The following is a 9,196-nucleotide window of genomic DNA, read 5'->3' as shown; positions in this document are numbered from 1 at the left end:
GCTTGAATAGGGGAGTGAACAGATCACCACAAGTTAGGATCAGAACACATTAAGCATTTGAAAACGAATTGTCCTTAACAGTGCCTCTTCTCAGCCATACTGGGAGGCACAGCTCTCTCCGGTCCTCCGCCTCCCAGCCATGTGACACCTTGACCTCTGCCCTGTTCCGCCTGGTCTTACACAGCTCCTTTAGCATTGATAAATGCCCAAAGGACATGACGATGCAAGCCAGCCTCTTGCGCAAAGGCATACAGTGTTACCAGTGCAGAGGGCTAGTAGTCCTATGGTCTCTGATTGTCACTAGCAGGGCCCTGTTAATTTGCTGAAATGACATTTAAATAACTCAGGAAGCCAGCCTTGAGATACTGAACTTTCTATTTTAATCTAGTTCAAACTAGTAAAAAATCTAAATTGGCACACGTAGACAGTGCCTACAAAGTTGTTGAAATCTTTGGAGCTGTCAAGGCTGACTTCAACAGTACTCATTAGTCACATGTAACTAGTGTTCATCCTAATGGACATGGTAACATTTCCATCATGGCAAAAAGCTGCATTGGACAGTGCTGGCTGAGAGGATAGCAGGGAAATCAACAAAGTATTTAGAAGTTCAGAAGAGTTATTTAAATTTCACTTCAGCAAATTAACAGGGTCCTTCTAGTGACAATCTCTGATGAATTTGTCTCCCACTTCACTTCCTAATTATTTTGAATGATCATCCTCTCGCTTCTATAATCCAAATACATCAAGGTGCTAATTGAGCATGATATGTAAACTGTGCAGGCTAATTGTCACTAATAAGGTTAATTCCTACTGCTTAAGCATATAACTCTTACTCACCTACATAGTGGTTCAAGTCAACTTGATGTTTCTCATTCTTCATTAGGAAAATGTGTCTGATGAGCTTGATTTCATGAGGTATGAGCCCAGAAAAATTACTCCGTGGGGAGTCCTTTCAAAGCTCCAAAGTTGACCAAATGTGAAGCGTGACGCCAGTTGCTCATGCAGCTAAGCTCCGTTTTCTGATGAGACGTAGAGCATTCCACTGTGGTGAGCTTAGAATCACCAACTGCCTATGTCTATTACATGTCTACTACCTACATTTCACATACTTTTGTATTCTTAATTACCCCTGCTAGCCTTGTCATCCTAGGCAGTTCATTCATCTTCTCTGGACCCCAGACTCCTCTTCTTTAAAATTGTGAGAATGAGAAAATGGCAGCCTATCATGAGTTTATGGGTCCCTTCTCCCCCAGTGGAAAAAATATTAATGGAGCTGACTTTGAGACCTTGGACAGGCCATAAACATAACCAAAATAACGCTTTCTTTTGTAAGTGCAGAGCTGTGAAACTATTCTCTCTGGGACTGTAATGATGGACTCCTTAGAACCATCCAATTTCACACCAGGTAGCATGAACGCTGATGGAAATGATGGAGTTTAGGTAACAAGAATGCATTAGAACAATGGGCTCACGCATGGGCGCAATTGTAAGGTTGGTGCAGGACCAGCAATGCTTTGTTCTATTATGTATAAGGTTGCTCTGGGTCAGAAATGACTTGATGGCACATACAAACAACAGCCTGGGGAGACCTTGCAAGCTGCAGCACCTTCAGTCCTTGAGAAGGTAGGGATGAGGGCCGCTATCCCCAACCCAGTCCCTGTGAGTTTGCTAAAGGAATTCCTGGAGTCATTTTGGAATACTTGACCTTGTCACTCCCCAACATTATCCGCCTAACCTTCAATGGACAAGTAACTCAAAGGGGTCTCAAACTATTCTTGTACAAGGAAGCTTTAAAACTTTATGGAAAAATTGAATTAAAAGATAATCAAAAGTTTCCAAGAACTATTTAAAGCCACTTCACACATCAAAAAAGATGAAAATCTTCCTAATTCATTAAATGAAGTATCATCTTAAGGCAAAAGCTTGATAAAGCCACATTGAAAACTAAACCACTATAGGTCAATTTCACTTATTAATTTGAAATATTCAATAAAATATTAAATAAATTGAAATCAGAGGTATGTTTTCAGAAATAATATGGGTAATGACTAAGCAGGATTTATCCTAGGACAAAAAAGGATGTGTCAGCATTACAATATTTACCAAAATAATTCATTGCTTTAGAAAGATGAGAAAAATATTTGATAAAATCCATTTGTCATTTCTAAAAAAAAATAAATAAAGTATAAGGGGAGAAAGAAATGTCCTATATAAAATACAAGTACTTACCAGAATCATAAAAACTTACATCATCAAATATTAAGAATATCCTTACTGGAATTAGGAATTTCATAGAATGTCTTATGTAAATGCTAGTATTTAACATTTTTTAATCTACTAATATAAAAAATAATTATATATGTATATATATAAAAAATAATTATATATGTATATATGAATATCATAAAAGGAAATATAATTCTTTTATTTACATGTGATATAATGTATAGGTAGAAAACCCAAGAAACTAAATCCCAAAGCAGTGATCACTTAGAAGGATATTTACTATAAACCTCAGGAGAAAAAATTTTAATTACAGCAACAAAAATTATAAAATACTAAGGGATAAATATAATCAAAATAACCTGTAATTTTTAAAGCAATAAAATGTTATTAAAGGGTCTAATATATAATATGGATAAATAAAGCATGAGTATATTAAAATTCATTCAAATGGTATTTATATTATATTTGTGTATTATGTATATTCTATTATATGTGTAAATTATTGTCTTTTAGTCTTTTATGGCTCCGATAAGCACTTCTTTCATGAACTTTTTACAGATTACTTAAATGGAAAACAGGGTCCTTCCATTCAGCTCCTCGGGGCCTCCTTTAAACAACTCTTCTAGGTTTTGTGTGTGCCCTCCTTCCATGTAATTGGTGTCATCTTAAGAATAAATGCAGGACACTTTTATAACATTTAATGTGCTTGTTATGAATGTTTACATTAAAAACTACTTTTCCCTCTCGCCTTCCTGACTCTATGAAGGAAGAAGGGACAAGAAACATAGGCGAGGAGAAGGATGTCACCAAGAGAAAACGGGACATACGCAGAACTCATCATTAATAGTATAGTTCTTCTCCACGCCTTTTAGAAATTAGTAATATGAAAAGTATAGAAGACATATGTTCCCTGCATTCAGAAAAACATGATCTTGCACTCATTGAGCATGCGAGGAAAAATGGGAGCAAAGAGTGAAGCCCTTGAGATTCCTGTTCCTGAGCCTCCCACTGCTGCAGGCACTGGGTTTCTGCTTAGGACACACGTTAGATAAGAGAAACCAGGGCCATGCTTGTCAGTAAACATCCTTTCCATCCAACGCAGCAAGAGGAGTGTGATAAAGGCTCTTGAGCCACTAGAGACAAGTGCAGTACCAGCTAACTCTGGATCCCTTGCTCCTGTAGCCCTTATTTGCCTGAAACCTGTCTTCATCCCAATCGAACTAGAGATCAGGATCAGAATTCAGGATTCTAGGCTTTAAGCTGTTAGAATTTGGAAGCCTCTAGGTCCAAGTCCTATTGCCATGGTGGTTCCATGTAGGGCTACAAACTGCAAGGTCACCAGTTTGAAACCAATAGAGGAGGCTTTCTACTCCTGTAAAAAGTTCGAGTCTCAGAAATTCATACAGTTCTTGCCTGGCCTATAGGATCACTATGAGTCGGCATGGACTTGACGGCAGTGACTTCTTCTGAGGGGACCTGGTGACACTGTGGGCTAGGTCAGTTGTTCAATCCCACGAGCTGCTCCTTGGGTGAAAGATGAGGTTATCAGTTCCTATAAGGATTTATTAGCTCAGAAATGTCTGTAAGATCACTATGAGTCATAATCAACCCTATGGCTTTAGGTTTGGTGTCTCTGGCTAGCATGAATGGCTAACACAGTCAGCAGACTCACTGCAAGGTTGTTGGTTTGAGTCCACGCAGAACTAATTGGAAGAAAGACCAGGTTATCCTCTTCCCAAAATCCCATTGAAAACCCTTGTTCTGGGGGACGAACAACAGAAACATGGTTAAAGGGAGACAGCGAATGGTGTAAGATATGAAAATAATAATAATTTATAAATTATCAAGGAGTCATGAGAGTGGGAGGGGAGGGGAGGAAAGTGGAGAAAGAGTAGCTAATACCAAGGGCTCAAATAGAAAGAAAATGTTTTGGAAAAGATTGTGGTAGCTACATAATCTGTTGTCAATTTGAGACTGAATAGTGAAGGGGTGAAATTTACCCTGTCAATCAGGTTCCAGTTTGATGACCTCATTTGGAGGTGCTAAGGAGACAAATAGCTCACTGGAGGCAGGACACACACTCACTCCCTGTGAGGCATGTTGCTGACAAAACACATGGAGCTACACTAGAACCCTGGAGCTGAAGGAGCCATGTGGAAACCCCTGCCAGTGATGAGATGCTTATACCACCACTGGGTCCACAAAACTTGCCACCCACTGACCTGTGATCTTCCTGCATTCAGTGTCAATGCATGTGTTTCGTGAGTCTGAAGAGGAACTTGTAGATTGGTATCAGTCATATGGGCTAATATCGGACATATGGACTTGATCTAGACTGGACTGGGATGTTTTCTTAATATTCAATTGCTCTTGTATATAAAGCTCTTTCTTAGACACATGGATCTCCCTAGATTTGTTTCTCTAGTCTACCTAGACTAACATAATGATGATGGCAACGTATGTACAAATGTGCTTGATAGTATTGATGTATGGATAGTTTTAAGAGCTGTAAGATCCCCCAATAAAATGATTTATAAAAAAGAAGAAAACCCTCATTCTACTCCTCTCCACATGAGAAAAGTAAGTTGGAATCAACTGCACAGCAACTAGTAAGTATGAAAAATATTAACATATAATTCCAAATACAAAATTAAATATAACCGCGAATACTTTCTCATGGCTTCTTTCCATCATTTGTTCTGAAAGCTGTAACATTTTCCCTCCTCTTTATGATTTTCACCATCAGATATTTAATTTTCACTGTGCTAGAGGAAAAGAGTTTTCTGGAACTTTGAGCTCATGCCAGTCATTTTATTTCGGTTTACATTTTCCCAGTAAGGATTTTCCCATCATATTTGAATTTTAAGAGGATCAGTAAATCAGGAAAAAATACACAAAATTAATTTGGACATAGGTAACCATGAAATTAACTCAAATTCATTTTAAATTGCCATTACATTATAGTAAGATATAGCATTTTTGTGATCAAATTACTTTAATGCAACATATACCGGCATTCTTTTATCAATGAATGTATGCAGGAATTTTGCCAGTGAAACACTTGTATCTTAGTGCCATTTTGCTGAGTGAAATTTTCTCCGGAAATGTCAGATTTCCTCAGGAAACGATGCATTGAGACCCCATGACACAGCCTGGTATGACAGACTGTATAAGACATGCAACTTCAAACAGAAGTACTCATTATTTGTAGTACTACTTGTCAGTTTTGCTTGTTTGTTTGTTTTGCTCTATTAAAACACAGAATTCTGGTATATTCTGCCTCACATGTTCCCACCACCACCCAAAAAAGAGGAGGTGGGAGATAAAAAGGTGTATTTTATGATCAGCCTATCAATTGCTGACATGAGGGAACTTCTGTTTGACCAAGTCATCTCTGAACACTGAAAGGAGGCTTATCTACATGTTATCTATCTCTAATTTTTGCATCTGATCATAAGAATTTTATAGACTAGCTGTTAGCCTCATACATTTCAAATATTATTGCTGTTTGACAACTGACACATTCCATTTTAAGGCAGGGCAGAACATGATGCCACTTTGGTATCCTCCACTTCGGATGACATGGTGAGATTGAGTTAACGAGTGCTTCTACAACTGACACACCATAAATGCAGAATCTTTTCTCTCAGTGTTTAGGAAGCTGAAAGTCTAAATTCAAGGAGCCCCCACAGGGGAAGGAAGACTGCTCTGTACACTCTGGGAGCATGTGCTTGTCTCCTTGGCTTATGCCTGCCCCTTCTCTCTGAATACTTGCCTAATCTTCCTTTTCCTGACTCAAAACCGATTGATTTAAGACACACCCTGCGCTAAAATTCACTCATTAATATAGCCAAAGAAAATAACTCTCCCAAATAGCATAGCTACAGTTGTAAGGGTTAGGATTTTTCAGGGGGACACAGTGTAATCCCTAACAATGGCCTCACACCAGAACAATTACCAATAACTCTTACATGGAAATGACGGCAAAGGATAAAAACAGTCCCACTAAGTGTAATCAAATGAGCCCTGGCAGCACAGTGAGATAAGCCTTTGGTTCTCATCCCTGGTCAGCCGTTCAAACACCTCTAGCCACTCCACTGGGTAAAGAGGAAGCTGTCTGATTTCATAAAGATTCAGTCTCAGAAACCACGAGAAACAGTGCTAGTCCGCCCTACAGGGCCACGAGGAGTCCGAATGGGCTCAATGGCTGAGAGTCAATCTAAGTCAGTGTTTGCCAACTAAATCTCTCATCAGTCAGATCTCAAAACTGTCCTAATCCACTTCACTTCAGGGGACATATGATTGAAGGGAAGTTATAGTGGAATTAGGTAGAAGCGCTGATTGTGATTAAAATTATCTTACTTTTGCAAATTCAAAATAAAATTTTTAAACAGCCACATAGTTATATAACACATCTGCTGGGGCTCCACCCTCAGGAGTTGGAGAGGTTCTACACAAATGAAGTATTTTGAAGAGTATATCATTCAAAATAAACCAACCTGGGAGTCAGGGGAAGGTAATGAATTTTCACTTTGGCAAACTGGCCTATTCATTAATACACTGTGTTAGACAGGGTTCTCTAGAGAAACCATATATATATATATACACACACACACATATATATGGATAGATATATACAGCACAAAGGACTATATCAGCTAATTAGTCCACACAGCAGTACAGAGAGCTCAGTTCAACTTGCTTGCATGGAACAGTTAATATACTGGCAGTCCTTCAACTCAGGAGGGCTGCTGGGTCCAAGGTCAAGTGAGCAGACAGCTGAGTCTTCCATAGACCAATGCAGGCAGTCTGGCCACAGGCAGCAAACAGCAGGGAAGGTCACCAACAGTCAGCCAGATGACAGGATCCGACAGTCCCAAGCTCAAGCGATGAATACACCAGCAGCTCTAGTGACATGATCCATGGGTTGGGTGTCCCACGGGTAGTGTAGCTCACAAGTTAAAGAAGAGAACTAGATATGGCAACCGCATGCTGGTCCAATCACCAGAGAGCAAGGGAGAGACAGGTGGGGCTTGCCGAGCCATTTATCTCTTTGCCCTCCAATCAAACTGCAACCTTGTTAATCCCACATGTTCCTATTTTTCAGGTTGGCACAATGAACCTACATATCACATACACTAAAAGATCCATTCTCTCTGAAAGTAAACCCAACTCTTTATAGCTCGGTTAGTTTGTTTTTATTTATTCCACACATTATTTCCAAAAGGCATGAGGTCATTCAAAAAGATGGATCTTTTCCTCAATAAAACACTCTCCTCCATCCAGCCTGGGATTCTGGGGAAGTAAAATTGGGGGAAAGAATGGTGGCCCTGCCTAAGGGAGCAGCTGTTGGGGACAATGGCCCAAAAATTTGTGATGAGTGTTGGGGACCACCACTTGTCTGTCAGTTGGTCGTATTGTGGCAGCTTGTGTGTTGCTGTGATGCTGTCAGTTATGTTACCAGTATTTCAAATGCCAGCAGGGTGACCCAAAGTAAACAAGTTTAAACCAAGCTTCCAGACTAAAACACCGTCAATGAAGAAGGACTTGGATCCCATTTGGGAGGAAGAAGCTGCTGGAAACCTTGTGCATAGCTTTGAAGCAACGTCAAATACTGAAGCCCAAACAAAGGAAGCAGAACATTGTCAAAATGCTGGGAGATGGGATTGGAGAAAAGTGGTCCACGAGGTGGCTTTGTAGGTAGGGAAATGAGCACTTGCAGAATTAAGGTTGATGGTTCAGGTTAGGGAATCAAAGAGCAGAGACAATGGTAATTGAGTGTATTGGGCTCTCAAAAAAGGCTCTTCAGTGTACCCCATGATTCCGCACTCTGGGCAGGTACCATCTGAAGTCAGCCATCACCCCTGGTCTAAACAGTTGGTAAGTGGAGCCCTCCCCCTACCACAAGATGATCCTCAACCATTTCAGGAGGTCCCTTTCTCCAGAGAAATTCTAAGGCAAAAAAAAAAAAAGGACCCATTGAAGACCAATCAAAAACCAATATTACTCACCTATAAGCAAAAGAATTGAAGACGAATACTACTCACCTATAAAGCAAGGCCAAGGCAACTGAGGTGCCCTGGGAGACATGTGAAGGAAAGTGTGAAGGAGCCACCAAGGCATTGCCCTGATGAGATAGCAATGAGCTGAAAACGTGCTGGATTCTTCATGATTGTCAAGCCATCCTACTTTACCAGCAGTATTCTCAGGTCTGCAAGTAAGAGTTCCAGTGGGCATGGCTGTTGTCGAAGAGGCTCAACGTCTGCCATACTCCTGGGACAGAGGGGAACACATGGAGAGCAGCATGGAAGCCACCAGCAGACAGCAAGAGGCCGGAGATCACGATACCCTGCTGTCTGAAACTAGGAGACAGCATCCTGGAAGCACAACAAAAGGAGCCAGAGCATGGAGAACAAGCTATCGTCCAACTTAGCTTCATTTTTAAAAAGATAAATCAAACCATACTTTATCCATGTGAATTGTTAACTTTTCAAAATTTCACTTTCCACAGCATAACTGTGACTTCATAGTGGATTTTATAAAATCAGCCATGCTCCAATCTGATTCTGCAGTCAGTGAGCACCATATCAGACCTGTGTTCGACACAGTCAATGAGAGTACTCTACCATACCTTAGCCAGCTACGGTTTCTCCAACTGCAGTGAAAACTAACAATCTACGGGTTGGCAAGCAGCACCCTGATCTCTTCTTCTGCTTCTTCTCCCTGAAGTTCCCCAGATAGAGATGTTCCATTCAGTCCATAGATTACGAACGATCTGCATTCATTTTCCTTCAGGATATTCAGGGGAGGTAGAAGTGGATCAGCACTTGTAAGGTGTTTATGATTCAACTCTGAATCATAGTGCATCTATGTACAACAGATCAAAACACTTCCAGATCTTCTACCATCCTCACAAATTGTATGATGTGTGAGCCCATTAAGGCAGTCACCCTGTCAATCCATCTCATTG

The sequence above is a fragment of the Echinops telfairi genome, unplaced genomic scaffold (assembly GCF_000313985.2).
Source record: "Echinops telfairi isolate 266 unplaced genomic scaffold, ASM31398v2 ScPeMD7_1;HRSCAF=3_0, whole genome shotgun sequence".
Classification (NCBI taxonomy): Eukaryota; Metazoa; Chordata; class Mammalia; order Afrosoricida; family Tenrecidae; genus Echinops; species Echinops telfairi.
Note: the sequence above shows the minus strand (reverse complement) of the source record.